Source organism: Castor canadensis, chromosome 1, assembly GCF_047511655.1.
Source record: "Castor canadensis chromosome 1, mCasCan1.hap1v2, whole genome shotgun sequence".
Classification (NCBI taxonomy): Eukaryota; Metazoa; Chordata; class Mammalia; order Rodentia; family Castoridae; genus Castor; species Castor canadensis.
The window spans coordinates 128,486,866-128,511,356 of NC_133386.1; the positions used below are offsets into that span (position 1 = coordinate 128,486,866).

General features: G+C 40.4%; 1 protein-coding gene across 13 annotated transcripts in view; it reads left to right on the plus strand.

Annotated features, from left to right (window-relative positions):
• Tenm4 (teneurin transmembrane protein 4) overlaps positions 1-24,491 on the plus strand; it is a 2,881,475-nt gene that overhangs the window by 2,146,244 nt on the left and 710,740 nt on the right. For all 13 annotated transcript variants that reach the window (XM_074081868.1, XM_074081866.1, XM_074081845.1 and 10 more), the window contains one exon: positions 3,103-3,275. The gene's annotated coding sequence lies outside the window, so the exon portion shown is untranslated. The remainder of the gene's footprint in view (positions 1-3,102; positions 3,276-24,491) is intronic.

Genomic DNA, 24,491 nt, shown 5'->3' on the forward strand with positions numbered 1-24,491 from the left:
CTTAAACGCCAGTCATTTTTCTAATGGTTCTGGAGACTGAGAGTCCAAGATCAAGGTGCCAGCAAAGTTGTTTTCCTCTGAGTCCTCTCTCTTTGGCTTGCAGTTGGCTGCTCTCTTGCTGCCTCTTTATAGTCATCCCTCTACACAAGAGCCCCTGGTGGCCCTGTGTGTCCTCATCTCCCATTCTTATAAGGACAGCAGTCAGCTTGGATTAAGGCCATCAGAAGGCCCTCATTTTAACTTCACTATGTCTCTAAGGCCCTATCTCCAAATACAGTCACATTGGAAGGTACAAGTTAGGGCTTCAGCATCTGAATTTGGTGGGGGCCACAATTTGGCCCATGACACTAGCTCTCCCCATCTCTCGCCTAGCATTCTGACCATGTGTGTCCCTCCCATACTCGTGGTCACATATCTGGCATTCCAGTTCTGAACCTGCCACATTCTTAATTTCTTATTGCAAGCCTAGGCCACAAAAACCAGTCCTGCCCAGACAGCCTCAGCCCCAGGCCCCCTGCCTGGAAGCATAAGGGGAAGCCATGGGGCCATTTGGGTTTGTTGTCATCTTTTTATGTCCCCACTGCTCAAAATATTTTTAAAATAAAAATGAAAACAATATATATCATACACATATATTGTGTATGACCCTAAAATACAAATTTTCATGTTCCCTTGAAGATTTGACCTATTTCTGTTTGCATTTCAAGTTTCAGCTAGAAAAGACAGTAAGAAATCTTTGGACAATGATCTTTCATACCCCAAATAACGAACCTTTAAAAAATGTCCACAGAGGGTGATAAAGCTTCATGAGTAAGCTAGTGGCAGTGGATCAAAGCAGAGGCTTTGAAATCAGACAGGTCTGCATTTAAATTCTGCTTCTACCACTTATTAATTGTGTGACCTTGAGCAAATGGCTGAACCTCTTAGTTTTCTCGTTTGTAATAATATCTGGCTCATGAGGCCCCTGTGAGAAACAAGTGAGATGATTGTGCGTGCGGGCAGGGACCAGAGCGAACCTGAGTGAAAACTGCTTAAGGAATGGGGCTCCCCTATTCTCCCTCAGACCACAGACCTGCTGAGATAGCAAGCCCACCCTGCCAGTCAGACCCCTCCCCTCCCAATGACACCCCTTCCCAAAAGTAGCTCCTAAGCCCTGCTCTCCCTAGGTTCTTAACAAAATCCTCCACCCTCTTTCACCCGGTGAAAAGTGTTTGTGCAAATCCTATGGTAATAGATTCCTTTGGCCAATTCACTTGGCAGGCTTTACATCTGAAAGACTATTTGACAGTTTCCCTACTCCTTTCTCTAGAGGCCCTCCAGCTCTAGATGATTAACTTCTAGCTCTCCCACCCCCTGGGTACAAAGCATCTCTCCACTCCCTCCAGAGAAGGTAAAGGTAAACTTGCTGGCAGAGGTTTGGAAAAGAAATTTAAAGAGGAAGAAGAAAGAAAATAAACATTAACTAAGCACTGTTTTTTTTCTTTTGTTTTCAATGCTGGGGTTTGAACTCAGGGCCTACATTTTGATCTACTCCACCAGCCCTTTTGTGTGAAGGGTTTTTCAGGTAGAGTTGCACAAACTATTTGCCCAGGCTGACTTTTAGCCTCAATCCTCCTGATTTCTGCCTTCTGGGTAGCTAGTATTACAGGTGCCCGACCATGTTTTTAATCTTTGAGGCCCTTGACATCTGTGGCCTCACTTAGTCTTTCCACCACCCAGAGCTTAGACATTATTCCCACTTTACAGAGGAGACTGAGAGTCAGAAGTTAATTTACAAGTGCAAAGCCACACTAGGTGGAGAGCAAGGTTCAAGGCCACTGGACTTTGAAACTGAATCCAGAGCTCTTTCCCTAGGGGTCCCTCAGCCCTCCCCATAACCTCTTCTCCCATCCCTCTGTTCCCTGGGGTGACATCCGTCCCTGATCCCTGGTGGTCATGTCTTCTGTCCTCTACTCTTTCAGGTTAGGAAGGGCTTCATTCTTCTTTTAGCCAAGCGCCCAGTAGGCTCGTGATGTGTTTTGAGTAATTAAATGAAAGAGCACATAAATGAATGAACATAGAAACCGTCAGACAATATACCTAAGAATAAGTGATTTGGAAACAATAGAATGAATTATGGAACAAGCACATGTAAGAAAAAATAAGTGCTGCACATGTACAAAAACGAATGCATGCATGTCTAGTGAGTGTGTGGATTGTGTGACTGGATTGATATGTGAATAAATGAATGCTAAACGAGATTGTGAATGAATATGTGAATCAATGAGTGAGTGAATGAGTGGCTATGGAACGGACAAATGAACACATGAGTGAATGAATAAATTAACACAAATGAATTAATGCAAGGATGAGTAGAGAATACCTGAATGGACTGGTGAGGGCATGCAAGCAGAAATGAATGAATGAGCCAACAACTGGGCACGTGAGTGACTTCACTATTTCTCTTAGACTGCCCCACGTGCTCAGTATGCCTGTGATGAGAAACCCTGAGATTCAGAGAGCCAGGTAAGATTCTAGGGGTCAGCATTCTGTAGATGTAGGCATAGAACTAAGGGTTAAGACTCAACTGTGCATAAAGAATGCATTTGCTATAGCATCTGACGTGTCGCCTAAGAACCAGACACCCACCATGTGGCCATCAGAAACCCACTGTCCCCGGCAAATGACAAACCAAGATTCACAGCTCCAGGGAGCACAGGCCTGGCCAGGGCCTGTCTGCCCAATGTTCCTTTATCCTACTCCCTGTATTCCCACCTAGCACCCCACTCCTCCCCACCAGGCTAGAGCACACGCAGGCATACACAGACAAGGAAACAATTCTTAGCATCCAAGAGCAGCCTCCTGTAATGAAGAGGCTGCTGCAATATCTTTGCAACAAGCAGCAACCCACATGTTCGATTACAACAGGTTGAGCCATTCCACACTCCCCAGTGCCAGGGCTCAGGGAAAAAGAGAGGAAAAAAAACACCACCACCTAAACTCACTTCCTGACACAGTCAGTGCAAGGTCCTGGCTCTGTCCACATGGAAAGCGCTGTATCTGTTTCATGCAAAGAGCCCATTGCTAAGCGATGCTTTTCTTTGCTTCCTTTTTTCACTTCAGCCTCTGAGCCATGACGGGTTTTGAATGACTGACACCTTCTCCCCTCTCACCTCTGGGAGCCAATTCCTGCAGGATTGTGGCAAACCGGTATTTCAAGTCCCCTTGGCAACTTTAGTACCCTGACTCCTGGGGATTGCACTTCTCCTGGAACGAGGAAGAGACCTGACTTCTGGGTGAGAATCCACGCCTTTCTCTTTCTCTTTCTTTGTCTGCTTTCGCTGTCACTGTCAAGCCTTGGTCTCTGCTTCCAAGAGGAGAGGTTGGTTGGGAGGAAAGTCTGTCCCGGAAGTTAGGAACGGCTCAGAAGGAGGAGGACCCAGTGTGTTCCTGATGCTGGGGGAGAGGGTGCCACAGGCATACAGATTCTCAGGAAGAACAACTGCCTGCTTCCAATTGTCACTTCTGACATTACTTGTTTTATGATGCAACTTTCGAGTAGTACCTGCCACCATGGGCCGTGTACTCATTTGGCTCCTGGCACATGCCTGGAGGATTTGTTCTGGGGTAAGACCAGGTGGAGAGAGGACCTGAGCAATCTGTGCCATCCCGGAACTATGGGGCAGTGCTGTGTTTAGTGGATGCCACACCTTTCCTCTCTTCTCCTGCTCCTTCACCCCGGAAGGACTGCTTGAAAAGTAACCATGCTCCTCAAAGAGTTTTGAACAGGTCAGGAAGGTCCTCAGAGCCGCCCCTACTGTCAATCAACTTTATGGTTTGTTTGGGGAGGGGGCAGACGCCACAGGAAAAAGACCTTGGCCTTGGTGAATAACTTCCAACCCAGTCAATGAGGAAGATAGTGATGTACAAATTACTGATTTTTATTGGACACTTTGGGGAATGTAGTTGTTTGTCAGGAAATGAAAGAGAATGTTTGTGCTTATAAAATTATATGGAAAATCAATGCGGTGTTAAGTATATTTTTCAGTTGTTTGAGTCAAGGACTGTTCTCCAGCCAGTTCTACCAAGCTCTGAGGGAGATGGAGCTGTCCCAAAGCACAGCTCAGGGACTGAACAGAAAGGTCAAGCTGCTGCTAACTGCAACACTCCTTTACTTGGGGAAATGCCTGAGTGACATGAAGTCACACGGCCCCTTGCCAAGTTTAAATGTGGTTGTTAGTCCTCCATCATTGGCAACAGCACTCAGGGCCAAACTGGACTGAGCGTTCTGAACTCCAAACTTCTTCTTAGATCTTTTTTCTAATTTAGGGACTCAGCCCTGAACACCTGTCACAAATGGGGTGATACTGGGAGAGCTAGAAATTCATGAAAGTGTGCTCTAGGCAGAAGACAAGAGTTGTCCAAACCTTCAGAAAATGGGAGCTCCACCTTTTCTCAGGGGTTGGGTGTTCAGTCCTCCTAATTGTTATCTGTTCAGCTCTGAGCCTGGTACAGGGATATGAAGAGGGGTCGTTGAAATGGCCAGGGCTTCTGCCCCCTTGCACGGAGTATGACATAACATTACTGCTGATGGTCTTTGGTATAAAGCAATGAGTAAGATGCCAAGCAAAGTAGACAAAGGTCTTAAAAGGTCAGAGGTAAGAGTTTTAAGAAGTTACCAACAAAAGTCCCACCTGTGACTATGAATCCTTTGCCAGATAATACCATTATCATTTTTAAGTCACTGTATTGACAGCATAAGACTGCACCTCCATTCCTGCCCTATGTGAACCATGGGCTTGGCATTCCTTCAGCAGTTTCTTGCACCGTGTTTTGTGGTTTTTTTTTTTTTTGAGGATGTCTTCATGATTAGTGGAGAAAGTTTGATGGATGAAATGCAATTTAGTTTATGTCTCTTACTAGCTGTGGGTCTTAGGTAGGCTTTGCTGGGCTTCAGTTTTTTCATTTGAAAAATAGGTTTATGTTTGTTTGGTTAGCTGTTTGGTTTTTCCCTTGATAGAATCGTGGTGAGAATTAAATGCTGTAGTGCGTGCCCAGTGTTGAACACAGTGTCTGTTACCACAGATTCGTACTAGCTACTGATGTGACAGAAGGGGATGGAGAAAACATGTTTTAACAGAGTGCCCTGCTGCTCAGACTCATGGGAATGATTGTAAAACTAAGTAATAAATTTCAAAAATCAGAATGATACCTTTGTAACCACATGTAAGGTATAGTCTAAGGACTGCATTCAAAAGACATATACAAGAAAACAAAATGAAACACAAGATTCGAATTTTGTTTTTCCCACAATGCATTGGTTTCATCATCTGTGAGATGGGAATGAAGACCAAGGATGTTGAAATTAAATGTAATGTCTACAAAAGAGCTTTTGCATGGTGCTTGAGGCGCTGGATAAATAATATCTGTTCTAATGCTCACATTTATTATTTGAAACCCATAGTTTAACAAAGATCAAATAAGAAACAAAAACCAACATCTGTTTTTAACACAACTTCCTTGATACTTGGACAGTGCATTTTCCTCATGACACTGTTTAGAGTGAGTCTTCTTTCATTTACTCATCCACTTATTTTCTAAAGTGATGGGTAGAGATGATTAAAAATGTTACCTGGCTTTACTCAAGTATTAGTAACTTCTTGAGGCCTCCAACTGTGCTGCAGACACAACGAGAGTGTTACTGCTTGTGTTAGTATCAGAATTTCCTTGCCAGAGAGCACTGAAATTTGAGGACAAAACATCTTTGACTGACATGACACTGCTGGCCATGATCATGACTAATGGACAGCATAAACCCAAAGAAGTCTTAACAAAGCATTTGCTGGTGTGTGCAGAGCTACAGACCCCTTAGAAATACAGATACTGTTGCTCTCTTTCTCATTTCTGTATGATAAAAATGCCTTCAGAGCCTCAAACTACTGCTAGTGAGATTCCGTCTTATAGTGGAGTCTGAGGATGTGAGTTTATGAGTGTACAAATTAAGCCTCAGTTTCCAAAAGGAGAGTTTAAAGTTCCTAAGTCTTAATATATACTGATCAAAATTAGGTGAAGAGAATACAAATACCCATACTGTGCATTTTCAAATTTAGTTGCTACTGTATTTGTTTGTCAATATTTTCCTCTGGGCTTCTCTACGAATATCTAGTGTGAGACTGTTCTTTTTCTTCAGGCATAGAAAATTGGAAAGGTTCTCTCTCTTTCTCTCGCTCTCTCTCTCTCTCTCTCTCTGCGTCTGTGTCTGTGTCTTTCTCTCATACATACGTGCACACAGTGAATTGCAGTTCCTTTAAATTATGATGATCTTTCCTCCAAAGTAAAAAGAAAGAAAGAAAGGGTCAACAGGTTAATTTAAAAGTTATTTTTTTAGGAAACAAAATATACTGGGACCTCAATTGTGAGTAGACAAAAAGAGCAAAAACTGAACCAATGAAAATTAAAATACCATTCTTAGAGGTAAAAATATAATAAAATGTTAATTGTGGCTGTCTCTGATGGTAGCACTATAATTTTTCTTCTCTTTACTTTTTCAATTTTTTCATCAACTTTCCATGATATACAGACATTACTTTTGAGAAAATATTTTTCCATATTTTCAGAATTATGCAGTCATGGGAATTTACAGAGCAGCATATTTCTACTTGAGTCAAGTAGTAACCTTTCTCCTAGCAACTGTCTCCCAGGCATTGTAATTACTTTAAATATTAAGTATCAAAATACATTTTATAAGGGCTGGGCTGTAGCTCAGTGGTAGAGCACTTGCCTAGCTTGTGCAGAGCTCTGGGTTCTATCGCCAGAACCACAGAAAGAAAAAGTCCATTTCACAGTTTATTGCTTCCATGGTGTGTTGACAATCACCAGGCATGCTCTGGTTGCGTTAAAGCTTAATTTAGTGGGTCCACACCTTTGCCCCACTGTCTCCAGGGTCTGACACAGTGGCTCCTCTGCATGATGGACCCTGGGTAGAGAATTATTGAGGACTGTGATCTGTGTTCTTAGTAGGACCTCCAGTGCAGGCTGCCTACATGTTTTCCTTTCTGATTTGTTAATAACATTTATTAGAATTTTAAATTATAAAGGCAATACATGTTCATTATAGAAATATTAAAGTTACATAGAAAGAAGAAAATAAATACTCATAACATCACATTTCCTCCATCTAGAAATAATCATTCTTGCACACTTGTGAATTTCCTTCATCTTTGTGTGGGGGTGAATACTTCTTAAGAAATTGACATTATAGTGTGTGTGTGTGTGTGTGTGTGTGTGTGGCTATAGATGTCCTGAACATTTTCTAATGTCATTACAACTGTTTATTAATTATAATTTTTGTGCCTGAGTAGTAATACATATACCATAATTTAACTAATTTTTTTTCTGGGTATTTAGGCTCCTTTCAACCTAATTTTTGTTCAGGTAAATAATGTTGTAGAAAGCATATATAATTCATGTTCCCATCTTTATTTCCTTAGCATAGATTGCTAGAATTGGAATGAATGAGTCAAAGAACATCAACATTTTTTAAACTTTTTTTATAGCCAAAGAAATGCAAGGTTGAACAGGCAAGTTCACATGTATCAAACTAAAAATGCTAAGACATGCTGTCACATGCTTACAAACCTTAAAAATTATCTTTTCCACCTTTAACACATTGACATACAAAATTAATTTTTTAACACTGTTTAAATTTACATTTCTTTGGTTATTAGTGAGATAAAACTTATTTTCATGTCTATTAGTTGTTTGTATTCTTTGAATTTTCTGTTCTTTTCCTACTGATTTTTTTTTCAATTCATGAAAGATCCTTCCCTAGAATCTATGAATAGGTCCTTCCCGATTAAAAATATTAGGCCTTTCTCACTTTCATTACAAATATTTTCCTAGTGCTATTTGCCTTTTATTTTTTTAATGAACTTTTTAGTGTGTTAGAAATTTGTCTTATGTAGTCGACCCACTGATACCTCTTATCATGATTTCTTTGCTTTGTGATGCTTAGAAGTGCTTCCTCATTCAGAGATCAGATACTCACGTCAGCATTTCTGAGTTGTTTTTTAATATATAAAAAGACCATATGCTGTGGCAAAGGATGAGTCCCATGAATTTTACTGAGAGGCTCTTTCTGCCTCTTGCATCATTAGGACCCTTGGAGTACTGGGTTTTTAGTTACCGATGATCCTGGAGACAGACAAGGCACAGAACAAAACTGCAAGCTTGAACCAAGAACTTTGAGATTAGGCATGGATGTTTCAACTGTCATGAATCAAGTGTGATTTTAAATGTTAGTAACTGGGAAGTCATTTGGCAACCGTGCCAAATGCTGATCCTAAAAACTATGTCTGTAAGAGTAGGTCTGTGTGTCTTCCTCCAACACTGGAGAAATACGGCTGTGGTCTCAGGTGGCAGAGAGGAAACGAAATGACTCTAAATTAGATATCTAACCAACTCCATTTTTCCCTATCATTTTGAGGCAATGGTTTTTAGCTTAGAGCTCTGTACACCGGTGAGTTTTCAGAAAAAGTGTTCATGGTCCCCAAGCAGCCACGTGGCTGTGTTGGAAAGAACATAGCCTGGAAAGGTTCCATCAACCAGAGGTTGATTTCTGCTCTTCCAGTTCCTAGCCATGTAGTTTTGAGTCTCAGTTTCCTAGCCTCTAAAATGGGAACAAGTCAGATTGCCTGGCTCTTGTTAATAGTATACTGCATCTCACAAAGCAGGTACTCACTACACGGAAGTGTTAGAAACCATTAGTATACGGTCCTTCTCTGGGGTCCCAGGTTCTAAAAGCCGAGGATTATAGCTTGGCCAGTCCACCTGACAGGCTTCCCTTGTGCCACTAAACCACAGAGATTTAATTCTTCCAAGCCAAAACCTTGACCTGAAAACATGACTTGGTTTCTTCAAATTGATGACCTTGTAATATATGAAAAATCCAAAGGGGGAATTTAATCACTTGCCTTTATTAAAAAAAAAAAAAAGTGAAATTCTAGGAAATCTGAAGTGTCCTGAAAAATTAGGTGTGACTTCATGCACAGTGCTCACATTGGGTACTCTGCAAACTCCCCAGGAAGTGGCTGTTTTTCATTGATCTGCCTATTATCTGAGTGACTTGCACATGTGATCATATGAATTCTACACATTGCTATAAAGAATTATTTTGTTGTTAAGGCATGCATTATTAATACTTCCTTACATCAACGTTTAAACATTTTTGTAGTTTTATGTATAAGGGAGAATTAGGTAGGAATAAAATAACAACACAGTAAAACGGTGGCTCTTTACTGAGCAGCCACCAAACACCAGGCACTGTGCCAGCCCTGAGGCAGAAAATGAGGGATGTGGGGATGGAGCAGGGAAGGAGGACCATGGTACCAAGTCCACCAACTTTGCCATTAGGAGTTCAGCTGTAGTGAGAGAAAGATATTAAAATGTGTACATTTCAATGGTGATGTCATATTGAAGTAAAAATTCAATTCCCCCTGCTCCCCTTCGGAGTGCTTCGAGACATAACATTACAATTCTAAAGTAGTAGGAATTTGATTTATATGATACTTGAAAGACAATAAATCAAAATTTTAAAAAATGAAAGACCTTTTGGGTCCCTGCTTAGAGGTGTGGAGCTATGAAAGTACAGAATCTGCAGGGTGTCAGAAAAAAGAGAACTTAACCAGCGTTCCTCCTTCCAAATCCTGGGAAGAGCATCTGGATCCTATGTGCACCTCCAGCAAGTATGTAAAAAGTCTCATGAAGAGTCAGAGCTAAATTCCAATCCCTCACTCTGCGAAAACTAAAGGAAGTTACCTCGTCTGTCTCTTAACCACAATTTTCTCATCTGTAAAACAAAGGTAGTAACAGCTCCTGTGGCACACATCCCAGAGATGTTGGGAGGAACAAAGGAGTGAAAGGCTGAGGGCCCTTTGGGAACCAGGTGGAGAGAGATACATTTTCTTCCCCTTTAAAATGACAAGGCAGGGGTGAGAATCCTTACAGCTCATGGAATCCTCTGGTTTAAAACCATCCCTGTGTCCTTCCAAGTCCTTCAGGCCAGATGCCTCTGGTTTCTACATTTCTTTTTCTTTTACTTTTTTTTTTTTTTGGTTTGGTTTGAGCCACACCTCCAGTCCATTTTGCTCTGGTTATTTTGGAGATGGGGTCTCATGAACTATTTCCCCAAGATGGCCTTTGACTTCAGCCCTCCTGATTTCAGCCTTCTAAGTAGCTAGGATTATAGCATAAGCCACTGGTGCTCGGCTTATTTACATTTCTAAATAGCAAGTGAGTAGAGAAGAACCTATGCACCTGATTGTTCTCTATGCAAGGTAGTGGACCAGTGCCCTAAAAGAACGGAATCCACATAAAGGGGAAAGTGGTATTTGAATGACAAAAATAGACACTTCTTAAAACAGTGGATCTTTGTCATATTGGCTGTCATGCCCTTGGCAGATGGAGAAACACTTTGTTCACTTGAGACTAGAATAATGTATTCTGTATAGGTTTACTCTTGAAATTATGTTGGGCACACTAAGTTTACAGAGAGCATCTATGCAACCAGTGCCTACATAATTATCTAATCTAATTTACTTTGAGAAAATCTTAGTGTGACCATAAACACTTTAAGGAAGCCTCTGTCCCTTGTCTGTGACTGTCCAGGATCAGCTGATCCCACCAGAGAGAAGCAGCAGCTTAAGAAAAAAAGAAACAAGAGAGCCAGGCATGATGGCATACATCTGTAATCCCAGCTACTCAGGAGGCAGAGGTAGAAGGATCACTGTCTAATCCTGACCCACACAAAAGCATGAGACCTTATTTGAAAAATACAGTAAAAACACTGATGTGTTGCAAACACAAGACCCTAAATTCAATCCCCAATACTATCAGATAAAAGGAGGAGAAAAGGAGAAGGAGGAGGAGGTAGAGAAAAAAATAAAAAAGAAAAGACCTGGATTTTCTGGATTTTGTGTCCTCACAAATGTTAAGCAGACAAAAAAAGCACTTATTTTCACAAATGGGGAAGAAAAATCTTTTTCTGGAGACACTTTTGCAATGTGGAATGTGGTCCAATCAGTCTCATTTGGAAATATACATTTCTTCTGACACATAGCTGCCAGTTATGATTCCATCATCCCACCCCACCTTCATCAGGAAACCCAGCAGTGTAGAAATGTGAGGGGGAATAAAGAAAACTGTGGTTGAGTAGCCAGCTTGCATATCCTTTGTAAACACTTTGCTGCAGCACATACAGATTAAATAACAGCAGTCCTCAGAGTGAACGGTAAATAACCCTCCAAGCCTGCAGGCCCCAGCTCACTGCCTGTTGAGGTTTTGCCACAAAATGGCCTATTATCAGGAATTTAATTATAATTTACATAGGTTATGGAAATAATCTGAGACCATTAAAATGATGCTTAAAGTTTCTGAATTTGGAGATGTTTAAGCAGGCAATACACACAGTATTGTCTACCAAGGTATTATGATAGGGATTCTGAAATCTAGCCTCTGTTCTGTCTCTTACCATTAGGGTGATCTTGGGTGGGCCATCAATGAAATACAGAGATAATAATAAAGATACCTATATCACAGAATTACATGAAATTGTGTAAGCAGAAAGCCCTTTGTCACTTAACACTAAACAGACATCGATGATGTTGTTAAAGGCAGGCCACAGGGACAAACGAGAGAGCCAGACTGAGAGTAACTCCTGACTCCACTTCCTGGTGTCAAACTCAGGTTCTCCAGTGCTTGGCTTCAGTTTTGTCATCTGTAGTATGGGATCACCAGCAGTGCTTGCTTCCTTTTGCTGAGATAATCTGTATTGAAAAATCTAGTAAATCATAAACCACTCCAAAGGAATGATGTCTAAATTTGCCCTTTGTGGTACCTTCATGGTGGTTGGCCTGCTGGCTGTGTTTGTGGAATGAAGGGAAAAAAGTGAAATAGGTCTCATGTTTCACATTGTCTCAGATCTCAGAGCAGGGCCAGGTGGGATATGTCATTTCCAACTAGAAATCCCTGTCCAATTCAAAATCAGACAAGTCACCTTTGCTTTTGTCTTAGCTCTAAAGGGATCTATGGCTGTTTCTGTCATTTCTCTGATTTGGAAACATAGTCGAGAGGGGAAGGAATATTGTTCATGCTAGCCTTGTGTTCGCCCAAAGATGCATGGCTACTAAGTAGGATGGCCAGAAGCTAAACTCAGGTCAGGCTAACACAGGGATGTATTTAACAACCTGACGTTCAGTTGTTATCTAGAGGAAGCCCCTCTTGGTCAGCTCTGGAACCTGCTGCCTTTTCTTATGAACATAATACTCATTGAAGGCCCAAAGGACACTGTGGGTGGATTTTCAGTGCTCACTGCTTAATCTAGGAGGGTAGAAATCAAAATCATGAATCCGTTATTCTGAATGATTGTAGGTTCAAAAGCATTCTATGGCCCCAAATTGGGAAACTATTCCAGGAGAAAACCAAATGTCTCTCTTAAACATCTGAGTCACACTTATGATAACTTCCTAATCAAACATTTTTATGTGAAACCAAATTACCAAGCCCTACCCCCTATACTTCCACTATCTGTAAAAGGTGGAGGAACCCTCCAGAAGATGCAGTTCTTGATTTGATATTTTCAAAGACATCTTAAAAGGAAATCATCCAATTGCCAAGCGCCTTCCAGCTCTATGCTAAAGTCCTTGGCAAATGGATCCTATCTTTTCCCTCTTACCCCCCAGCCTTGGACATCTCTGTTGATCTGACTAGCAAAGCCAAAACACTTCTTGTCTTAGACAGTCCTGCCTGCCAGCTTCCCTAAGACAGCCCAATGGCTGGAGGGGCTTCTGCACTGGCCTTTGGCATGATTTTCCTCTGCAAGAGAAAAGACGAAAGTTCATTTCTTGTCTCACGTGGGTTTGCGCTTTAAAATGTGCTGCAACAGTAACGTCATTTCACTTCATCTAATTAATGGCTATCAGGGGAAAGTACGGCTTTGTGCTCAGAATTCTTTGCACAGAATAATTGCTCCAGATATATGTATAGAATGTTACTGAAACATATAGTAATGGGAGTTTTGACAATACTGTGCTTTTAAAGCCTTTTAAGAATACCACGGACATGTCTAAGAAAGAGCAGTGTGAAATGAGAATTTTAAAATGCTAATATGGGTAGAAAATGAAACTGAACATTAACCCTTGTCCACAGCGGACAATTTTAACTTAATCGTCACCCTACTATTCTGCTTGAGTAGATTTTTTCAATTGATTCAAAATTTCTTCCTTACACATGTGTTAGACATCAGGCACAGAGTGGTCAATAAGACAGGCACCTGCCCTCCAGAAGTTTCCAGAACCGCAGGGAAGAGTAATATTGAATAAGCAGCTGCTGATAAAGCTGAGTGTTATTTAAAAAGGAAAGAGGCAGGTGTGATGGTCAGGCTTGAAAATGCTCTTGTTTTGGATCTGTTGCAAATATCATCTCTGGGTATATGTTCCTTCTCTGCAGACAATATCCTGCCAAGCTTACCAGCAAAGGAAACCTTTGTGACAAACATATCATCTCATGTGTGCCCTGATCTCCAAAAGCAGAACGAGGGGTTTCTCTTCACTGTGTTTCTAGAATATGGTTTAAACCCTTTTGTTCAGAGGCTGTGTAGTGCCTCTCCAGGGCTCTGGTCCTAAAGCTAGGCAACCTGGGTTTGAATCAGAGCTCTTCCCCTCATTAGCTATGTGACCTTAAAGAATGAAATTAGCTTCTGGCCTCAGTTGCCCCATCTGTAAAATGGAGATTTGTAATAGCATATAACTGGACTTTTGAGAGGATTAAATAGATTCATTGTATAAAACTGATTTAAAGAGCTGGTGACATGACTTGTGTGGTAGAGTGCCTGCCTAGCAAGCATGAGGCCCTGAGTTCAACCCCCAATCGCATCAATAAATAAATAATAAGAAAAAATATATTTAAAGACCAGGCCAATAGCTAAAACCTGTAATCCTAGCTACTTGGTAGATAAAGATCAAGAGGATTGTGCTTTGAGACCTGCTCAGGCAAAAAGTTCATGAGACTCCATCTCAACCCAATGGCTGGTTGTGATGGTATACTCCTGTTATCCCAGCTACATAAGGAAGCACAAATAGGAGGAGGATCTCAGTCCAGGGTGGCCATTGAATAAAGTGAGATCTTATCTCAAAAATAACCAGTGAGGGGCTGGTGGAATGGCTCAAGTGGTAGAGCACCTGCCTAGCAAGCGTGAAACCCTGAGTGCAAACCCCAGTGCTGCCAAAAAAAGAGAAAGCATTTTTTAAAATACCTAGCATGCTGTAAGCTTTTAATAGACACTGACTCTTGTTATGATAGTACCTATTAGTACTTAATGTTAGAATTATATTAACACATCCTTCTTCTTTATTATATCATAAATCCCTTCATTTTCAGCACTTAGCATGGGGTGCTGCATATGGTACCTGTTCAAGCAGTGCTTGCTAGTGAGCACAACTGTGGTGAGTCCCAACAAACATGAGACACCTACTACATACCCAGATCAAGAAAACTTAGGATCAAAATATCCTAGGAACTTAGCTTATGCCCGCTATAAGATTTTGTCTCATTTATTGGTAAATAACAAACAAGAGGGGGGAAGAAAAGGACAAGCATCTTTTGGACAATCACTTGATATGCTCCTTGGCTCCTTTATTTCAATGTGTGTTCTCCTTGGGTTGCTTGGATGCCAGAGAAAATAACTGACATTTCTTTAGATTTAGCCATCACATTCTTTGAATGAGAAAACAATGTCACATCTCTTACTTTAATCATGCCAAGCGGCATGTGTGAGCGTCACACAACACAATGCAATTTTATTTTGTCAAGTGACTTTTCTCTCAAGCTGCATCCCTCATTCAAGTTAAATAATAAATAATACAGCACAAGGTGTTTGGGGAGGAGGGAACTTAGAGGACCAAAACAAAGGAGGAAAGCTATAAGAACGGAGAACCTATCATCAGATTTCAGAGGACCTCCAACTCTCTGTCCAGCTGTGGTTGTTCAGTGATGTTACAGAAACAAGAACTGGAATGGGGATGTGGTTCAGCGAATGGCTTTAAACAATGGCTTTGATTTCATGGCAATGACACAGTTGAGCTGTATTTGTCTTGCTGCTTTAGAGTTCTTTATACACTGTGTAGACTCTCCACTTAGAAGGACATATCTCAACAGATGAAATGTTATCGTCCTCTGTGTCATAGCAGGATAACTGGAATGGAAGTGGGGATTTCTGATGGGCACCATGGAGTCCACGAGTCCACCCATATCCCAGATTAAGACAGATAGAGGCCTGAGTTTGCAATACTGAGAATGAACATTTATTGATACTTATTGCAGGGCAGGCATTACTCTAAGCAAATCATGGGCTCCACTTTGGGGAGTCAGCAAAATGTGTTGTAGGAGTCAAATCCACCTGGGGCCTACTTTTATATAGTATGAAAACCAAGCATATCCATATTTTTAAAAGATTATTTTAAAAAACAAGGATAATAAATACAAGAAGAATATGTAACAGAAATCTTATGTGACCTGCAAAGCCTTCTTTTATAGAAGTTGGCTGAGCCCTGCTCTGGTTTATTAATGTAACCCACACAATCACATGATCATTCGTTATCCTCATTTTATAATTTGGACCCTGGATTTTAGGAAGAATAAGCACCCAGCTGCTATTATACAGCTCATCACCGTGACTTGTCCACAGGGATCATGAACTCAAGTACAGGATTTAAGCAATACAAATCAATAATTATATCCAGCATGGCAGGGCTTCTGGCACATGTCCCTTGAAAAGGACAGCTGCACTTCCTCGTGAATAGTGCAGCATAAACATGGGAATGCCCATTATACTCATTTCCTTTCCTTTGGATGTAAAAGAAATGATAAATGGGGCCAGGCACAGTGGCTCACACCTGAATTCCAGCTATGCAGGAGGCAGAAGACCATAGTTCAAAGCCAGCCCAAGCAAAACGTAAACAAGACCCCATCACAACAAAAATGCTGAGTGTAGTGGTACACATACCTGTGGTCCCAGCTCCACAAGAGGCCATGGGTAGGCAGATCGTGGTCCAGAATAGACCCAGGCAAAAAGTGAGAGACCGTATTAGAAAAATAACTAGTGCAAAAAAACCTTATAGCATGGCTGAAGTGGATGCACCCTAGCAAGTGCAAGGTTCTGAGTTCAAACCCCTATTCCAACAAAAAAGAAGAAGAAGAAAAGAAACTAATAAATGTTTGAGGTGATAAATATATCAATTACCCTGATCTAATCATTACACAGCACATACATGCACAGAAATGCCACACTGTAACCCACAAAAGTGCACAATTACAATACAGTTAAAAACACAAAGGGCAGTTGCAATGCAGTTCAGCCCAATGTTGGGTCTGTAGTAATGGGTCACTCAGGTTTTCTGGTCATTCAAGAAAAGCCAGGGAATCAGATTGTAATCTAAAGTCTCATAATTGCTGACAAATAACTGAAAGATTTTTCAATGGTCTATGCATTAAGCAAAACAGCCTTGTAGGCTGAACACAGCCCCAGAGCCTAAAGTTAAAACTCTGCCTACTAGGTCCAACTCCTTCAGGGAGAAAACCAGAGACTCAAGAGGAAAGGTGACTAACATCACATTGCTAATCAGGGGAAATCTAAGTCATTTGACTTTATATTTGATCTCTCTACTCAGCACTGCCCTGATTTTTTTAGTTGATAGAATGGATAGTTGAAAAGTAGGAATAATTACTTATAGACTTATCTAGACCACTAAGTAGTATTAGAAGATTACAGAGCATCGGACAGAGCTGGAAGGTACCCATCTGGAGTCCAGCCTCCCCTTACCTTATAGCTTTGGAAACAATCAGAGAGGGTTGCTAACAGGTTCAAGGTCACATAACTAAGTAGGGGCAGAGGTGGGCTTTCAGCCTCAGACCCTAGCCTTATTCCAATGCTTTCTCTTACCCTATGATGAACTCTGACTTTTGAAGTACCTCTTCAAAATCTCCCTCACCATGCTTTGCATCATACCCAGACCATGGCTAGAGTTGCGTCTAAGCTGAGATTCTCACATAGCTGCATATGTATGGTGTGCTCATGGACCATCACCTGCCCTGCTCAGTTGAAAGCTGGCTAGAGTTGACTTGCTTTCAGTGAGGTGAATTGGAGGAGAGCTGAGATCTGTCCCAGAGACCAATGAGGGAGAGAGAGACACAGGAGGATGAAAGTTCTGTTTCCTAGGTCTGCAAGGCCACAGGCAGCAGCTGTCAGAGCTGTTTTCACAAAGCAAACTCTGACATCCAGAGTACAAGCAGGATTATTTGGGGGTCTAAGTGACCCTGAGTGGGAGATGGCTTTTGCTCATTTCTACAGGGAACATGAACAACTCTTCCAAGGGCTGGAGGGAAGAAGCTCAAAGTCTTTTCACTCCTTAAGGGCCTTGCATGTTCCAGAACACCTAGATTTAGAATCCAAGGAGCACCATGTTCAGAGAAGGCATTAGAAGCAGTGTAACTAACTGTGAACAACAAATGTACTCTTGACTTACTTCAAAATTGGTGGGAAGTAGTGAGAGTCCAGAGCAGTAGAGAGGACAGTGGTGTATGAGCTTGCCAAGGAGAGTGTGTTGTGATGACTGGAGTGTCTTTGCACCTTGGTTATGGATGCAAAGAGGGAGACAGTGAGAAGAGTTACACTACTGTTCCCATGGTCTCATTGTGCCTTGGGGGGGAGTGGGTTCCGTACATTGTGTCCCCAACAGACGGACTGAAGTGTGGGACCTCGATACCCAAAGTGTGGTCCTTGGACCAGCAGCAACAGCAATACCTGGGAGGCTTGTTGGCTGTGAAGACTGTGGCCCACACCAGGCCAATTGAGATAGAAGCCACAAGATCCTGGGTGACTTGTGACAACATTAAAATTTGAGACACTCTAGCTTTAGTAGTAGGAATAACAACTCTGAGTCAAAACTTGGCATTCTAACTGCCCCCTGCCACGTATTGGTTGGGTGACATTGACCAAGAGACTCAACAACTCCATACTTCAACTTGTTCATTTCTAGAACAAAGACAATAATGGCATATATTCAGGTAGCTGTTGTCATGTTCGATTGAAATAATATGGGAAGCAGGTTGATTGACACAAAAATCAGCTCCTTGTAAGTTAGCTATCATCATCACCATTATTACCTTTTATAATCCAGAACTTGTCATAAAAGCATTTGGAAAGGAAGATTCTTACATCCCCTGTTGGCCTTACCATCTTCAATAACCCAGTGAGCTTCCCCCAACCAACATAGCCAGAAATCATAATATTATAAATATATATGACTGGTATTTTTTTTTTTTGGGAGGGTGGGACTAGGGTTTGAGCTAAAGGCTTGCAAAGCAGGAACTCTACCATTTGAGTCATACCTCCAATCCATTTTGCTCTGGTTATTTTGGAGATGGGATCTCGAGAACTATTTGCCCAGGCTGACCTTGAACCACGATCCTCCTGACCTTAGCCTCCCAAGTAGCAAGGATTACAGGCATGAGCCACTGGAGCTCAGGTGTGACAGTTATTTTTATAGATATTCCTCAAAGGAGTAGGAACTAAAACTGCAGACCAGATATCACCCCAGTTATCCTCATAACAACCATAAAACAGATGTTGTTGTCTGTACTTTAAAGTTGAAGACATTAATGGTCCCAAATTCACCCATAGCCTGGGAATAGTAAATAGTGGAAAGACAGTACTTCTCAGAGGGGGTGCTTAAGACCCTGGCAGTGGCTAAGTAACTCTGAAAGTGCCCAGCCTGAGGAACAGCATGGACTTCCCTTATGCATAGGATTAGACACACTCTTTGACTCCTGCTCTTTCTCTAACACCTACTAACATGAGAGGGAAAGGATAAAACACAAAGCCACAAAGGGAGAAAGGGCTGATGAGAAGACAATAGCATTTAGGAACTACAAAGCCAGTGGACAAGAAATAATTGGGCAGACCTGAATCTAAGCTCTCAGGAGGAAACGCCACAGATATATGACTGTGGTGTCAGAGCCCCTGAAAGGAGAGTGGGGAAATATTAGTTGAATGTCTCAAGCTTCCCTCCTCTTTCTTGTCCTGCTCTCCAAGGTGCCAACCCCTTCAACACACAAGGAACCTGAAAAACTTTGGGCTTATGGGAAACAATACAGCTAAAGGTAAATATGATACACTGAGAAAAGGAACAGAAGTAAATGAAATCTGTATAGAATGGTGAGACCGCTTCCCCATCTCTTCCTTTCCCCCACTAGGCTTTTAAAAAAACAGTCTTATTCTCCCCAGAAAAAGGCTGGAATATTCCTTCTGGCAAACCAAGTGGCCACTGAGAACATTTGCAGATGCTGTTAGGGAATCATCAGGCAGATCATCTTACAGAGAAGGCCACCAGTCAACAAGTCTTGGTCACACCTGGAAATTTCCAATCAGTTTTTAGTTAAATATGTAAGCACAGGTATAGACCATTCATATCTGGCCAAAGTCATTGTGTGGAAATATGAACATAGAAACAAAAAGTAAAAATCTAATAAAACCTCAAAGAACAGCTACAATAAGAGTAACAGTAGAACATTTCACAAATACATCATTAGTATCCTTAAAGATGTTGCATGAAATAAAGAGGCTATTTAAAGAAAAACATTCAAACAACTAAAACAGGCTCCTTATAAAAATATAATGGCAAAAAAAAAAAATCAACTGAAGGGTTAGTAGGCAAAGCTAACAAAATCTCCCAAAGTAGAACAAACAGATAAAAATATAAAAAATAAGAAAGAAAAGATTAAAAAATGGGACATTGGATTTGAATATGAGGAATTGGGGGATGGAGAACAAGGATACCATCAATAAAACAACGGAAGCAAATGCCTCAGAGTTTCTAGAGTGAAAAGTCCAGCAACTGCCAGCACATTGGATGAAAGAAGACTGACTGTGTAATTTCTGATGTCTGGGATAGGAGAAGGTCTTAAAAACTTCCAGAGATGGGGTAAAAATAAAGGGCTCACAGCAGAATGTGGTGGTACATGCTTGTAATTCCAAAAGGCAGGAGGACTGTGACTTCAAGCTCAGCTTGGGCAGAGTTAGCAAGACCCTATTTCAAAATAAAACCAAAACAAAAGGGCTGGGAGCATGGCTCAAGTGGCAGAGTGCTTGCCTAGCATGCTTGAGGCCCTGGGTTCAATCCCCAGTACCAACAATAAATATATATATATATAGAATAAATAAATAATAGAATAAAATAAACACAAAACTGGCATTAGACTTCTTAACAGTAACAATGGAAGCAAAAGGACAATGGAACCATTAATGTCATTAGAATGACAGAGAATTTATTTCCCACCTAGAATTCTAGATCCAGCCAAATGAGGCCTCAAAACTTACCTCCCATGTTTTCTTCATGAAGAGTAAATGAAGAAAGAGAAATACATGGGATCCTAGAACTCAAAAGTACAAACACGAGAGAAAGCAAGCCAGTGAAATTCCTAGGATATAGTGCAGAAAGACCCCAGAACCAGGACTCTGCAGCAGCCCTACAGTACAATCAGTCCATACTGGGACAGATCAGAGAAAGGGAAATGAAATTGCTACTAGAAAGGAAAGGCAAAGAAAGGAGGAAAGGAAAAGAAAGGAAATTGGCAAATTAGTTGATGAACTGAAATATGTTGAGAGAGTTAGAGTTTAGGAATGAAATAGTGATTAGTATTTAAAGAGCAAGCAGCTATGAAAAGAATCAATTATTAACTCAAAAGAAAACAAAATTCATTGTATTTTTCCTACTTTCTATTTTTTATTAGCATTTAATAGTTGTACAGGGGGATACATTATGATATTTACATATGTGCTTACAATATATCTTAGTTAGATTTACTTCTTCCATTGTTCTTCCTCCCCACCCTTCTTAGAATAATTTCAACATTGTCATATATGAATACAAAGTTCATGCACCATATTCACCCTCATTTACCCTTCTCTTATGCCTACCCCCCTCCCACAGATACCCACCACCAGAAAAGAACTGTTTACCCTCCTGTCCTTCATTTTTAAAAAAAAATGTGTATATTGATAGCCCAAGGGGGTTTTGTCTTGGCATTTCAAACATATATGTGTGTATATATATGTATATCGTGTTTTAATCAGATTAACCCCCATTACCTATTTACTCTTTTACCATGCTCCCCTATTTTTCAACAGCTTACAGTTCATTAATTATACTTATATATTGATGTTTCAATGTTTTTCATTCTCTGATATTTTCTTTCCCTCTCCTGCCTCCTATAGTCCCCTCAGACAGACCCATAATCCAATCATGTCTTTATGTGTATATTTACCTTATAGGTCTAGCTTCCACATATGAGGGAAAACATACAACCTTTGGCGTTTGAGCCTGGCTTACTTCATTTAACATGACATTCTCCAGTTCCATCCATTTACCTGCAAGCAACATGATTTCATTCTTCTTTATGGCTGAACAAAACTCCATTATGCATATATACCACATTTTCTTAATCCATTTGTCAGTAGTGGGGCATCTGGACTGTTTCCAAAGCTTGGCTGTTGTGAATAGTGCTGCAATAAACATGGGTGTGCAAGTGTCTCTGTCTTATCTTTCAGATATATGCCCCAGGAGTGTTATTACTGGATTGTGTGGTAATTCTATTTTTAGTTTTTGGAGGGACCTCCATATTGCTTTCCACAGTGGTTGCACTAACTTACATTCCCACCAGCAGTGTAGAAGTGTGCCTTTTCCCCCACATCCTCACCAGCATTTGTTGTTGTTTGTGTTATTGATGATAGCCATTCTGACTGGATTGAAGTGAAATCTCAATGTTGTTTTGATTCACAAGGAAAATAAAATTTAATACAAGAAAACACATCACAGTATACTATATGGCGCAAAAGAAACTGATTTTTACACAATCATAATAATGAAATTCCTAATATTTAACCAAAATTATGATATAAATACACTGAGAGGATCAGGAAAAGGGAAGTGCCTATGTAGAGAGGAAAAGGACAGTTAAATTATTATCTTCAAACACAGGAAATATTTCTAAAAATTAAAAATAAAAAAACTGTAGTGGAGGCAAATTATTTCAAAATATAGAAATAAGAATCAGATTAGATAGTTGGAAGTTGCTCCCTTTGGGGAATGGCAATATTAGGTGGAATTGGACAGTGAATTATAGGGCAGAGGGCTGCTGTTTTGCTTAAAGTCCTTGTGTAATATTTGACCATTTGACCTTTAAAACTATGTTCATGATTCACCTTTTTGTTTTTTTGGCACTGAGGTTCGAACTCAGGACCTCACAGTTGCTAGGCAAACACTCTTATTGCTTGAGCTACTTGGCCAACCCTTTTTGGCAATTTTTTATAGATAAGGTCTTGAGAACTATTTGACTCAGGCTGGCTTCGAGCTGCAATCCTGATTTCTGCCTCCTGAGTACCAGGCGTGAGCCACCAGCACCTGCCTTCATGAAGCACTCTGATAAAAATAAAAACTAAGTTGAAATAGCGCTATTGGGATTTATATGGGACTCCATATCCCATGCTGATGAAAGAGGCGTGACATTGAAGGTCTTTTGTCCTACTATAAAACCATAACCCAACAATGTCCATCTAGAGGTGGACATTATACAGGGGAGAGGATATTGACACATTGAGTTAGGAGCCTAAACTTTTAGCCTGGATTCCCTCATCTATTATACTTTCAAAGCTCAATTTTCTCATCTACAAGAAAATATTCCTATTCTCACAGTGCTGGAGATGATTATGAAAGAAAATAAATGCTTTGTAAATAGTAAAGCACTCATCAGATACAATGAATTATCATTATTCTACCCACTCATAAGGTTAGTAGTATATTACATTATAATTTATACCATCTGGTTTACTTTTAATTTTTAGTAAACTTTTACCCCCAAAATAAAATGAGCTCACTATAGACACTTTGTAAATACATAAAGCAAATAAAAGGAATCAAAAATTTGTCTTTAATTTCACCCTCAAGAAATGAATTTCACTTTCAATTAATCATTACTGCGAATCTCACCTCATATATCTTTATTATATGATTATTTCCTACTAATGTAAACGTTATGGCTATTTTCCCCAATCAGTAAATATTTTTCTATTTCATTGTAATGGAAGAAGGGAGGTACAGACATAAGACTGATGTGGTTAAGTAAAAACTGAATGATAAGTTTTGATATAAACTCATAATAAATTTTCTTCTTTAAAAAATTACCCATTTCTTAGCCATTTTCCAATTGAAAAGGAGAAAAATAACACCAACTTTATAGTAATAAGCAACTCCTAGTAACAAGATTGTGTTCTAAAAACCATTTCCCATTTAAAAGAAGAAGAAGGGAAAAAAAACTAAGAAACAAAACAGGAACCCTGGACAATTTTCTTAAGATATATAAGATGAGCCGGGAACATCTTTTTGTTGTTTTGCTTGTTTGGGTTTTTGCTGGTAGTATTTTGAGACAGGGTCCCACTATGTAGGCCAGGCTGGCCTCAAACTCCCAGTCCTCCTGCCTCAGCTTCCCCAGTGCTAGAATTATAAGTGTGCACCAGCACACCTGGCTCTAGAAAATCTGTTGCTCTGGAAAGAAAGGCAGCTGTCAGAGACTTGGGAGTTCATATGAAAATGCTCCTGTGGACCAAAGATGGGATCATTTGAGTATAAATATGAATAATAACAGAAATAAATGAAAATAAACAAGACATTTAAATATGTAAGCTCATTAGTGATTTTTTGTTAGCATGAATTAATCATACAAAGAGATTTCATTGTAATATTTACAATATGCTTATAATGTACTTTGATCAAATTCACCCAGTATATATTTCTTTTTCTTAACCTCCTTCTTCCCCCTCCTTTTGAACAGTTTTTAGTGGGTTTCATTATACTGTTTTCACATACACACACACACACACACACACACACACAGTGTACTTCTGTATTCTTCACCACCTTTCTCCTTTCTACCTCCCCCTCATGTCAATTTCCCCAAACAGTCCCCCTTTTAATATAACAATCATGCCATATTTTTTTGTCTAGATTCCACATATGTGCAAAAAAATGCAACATTTGTCATTAATGATTCTTAAACACACACACACACACACACACACACCCTGCTTACCTCTGGAGGATGTTAGGGAACCAACTCGTTCTTTGGAAGCCTGGTAAATAAAAGTGAAAAAATCAAACATTTATCCTACCTTTTTAGGTAAACAAATAGTTATGAGAGGAAATTTCTCTTTATGGACATATTCTACTTAGGAGTGAAGAAGGCATGATAGAATACCACCACTTCACAGCCTCCGGTGAAGTGATGGATAGGGTCCATGAGCACCAAAGGCTGCAAACATCACAAAGACAGATGGACATACACAGGACCATCTATAAAGCAGTCCTGCCAAAAAATTTCCTCGGAATTGGACCGGAGCCTCTATAATG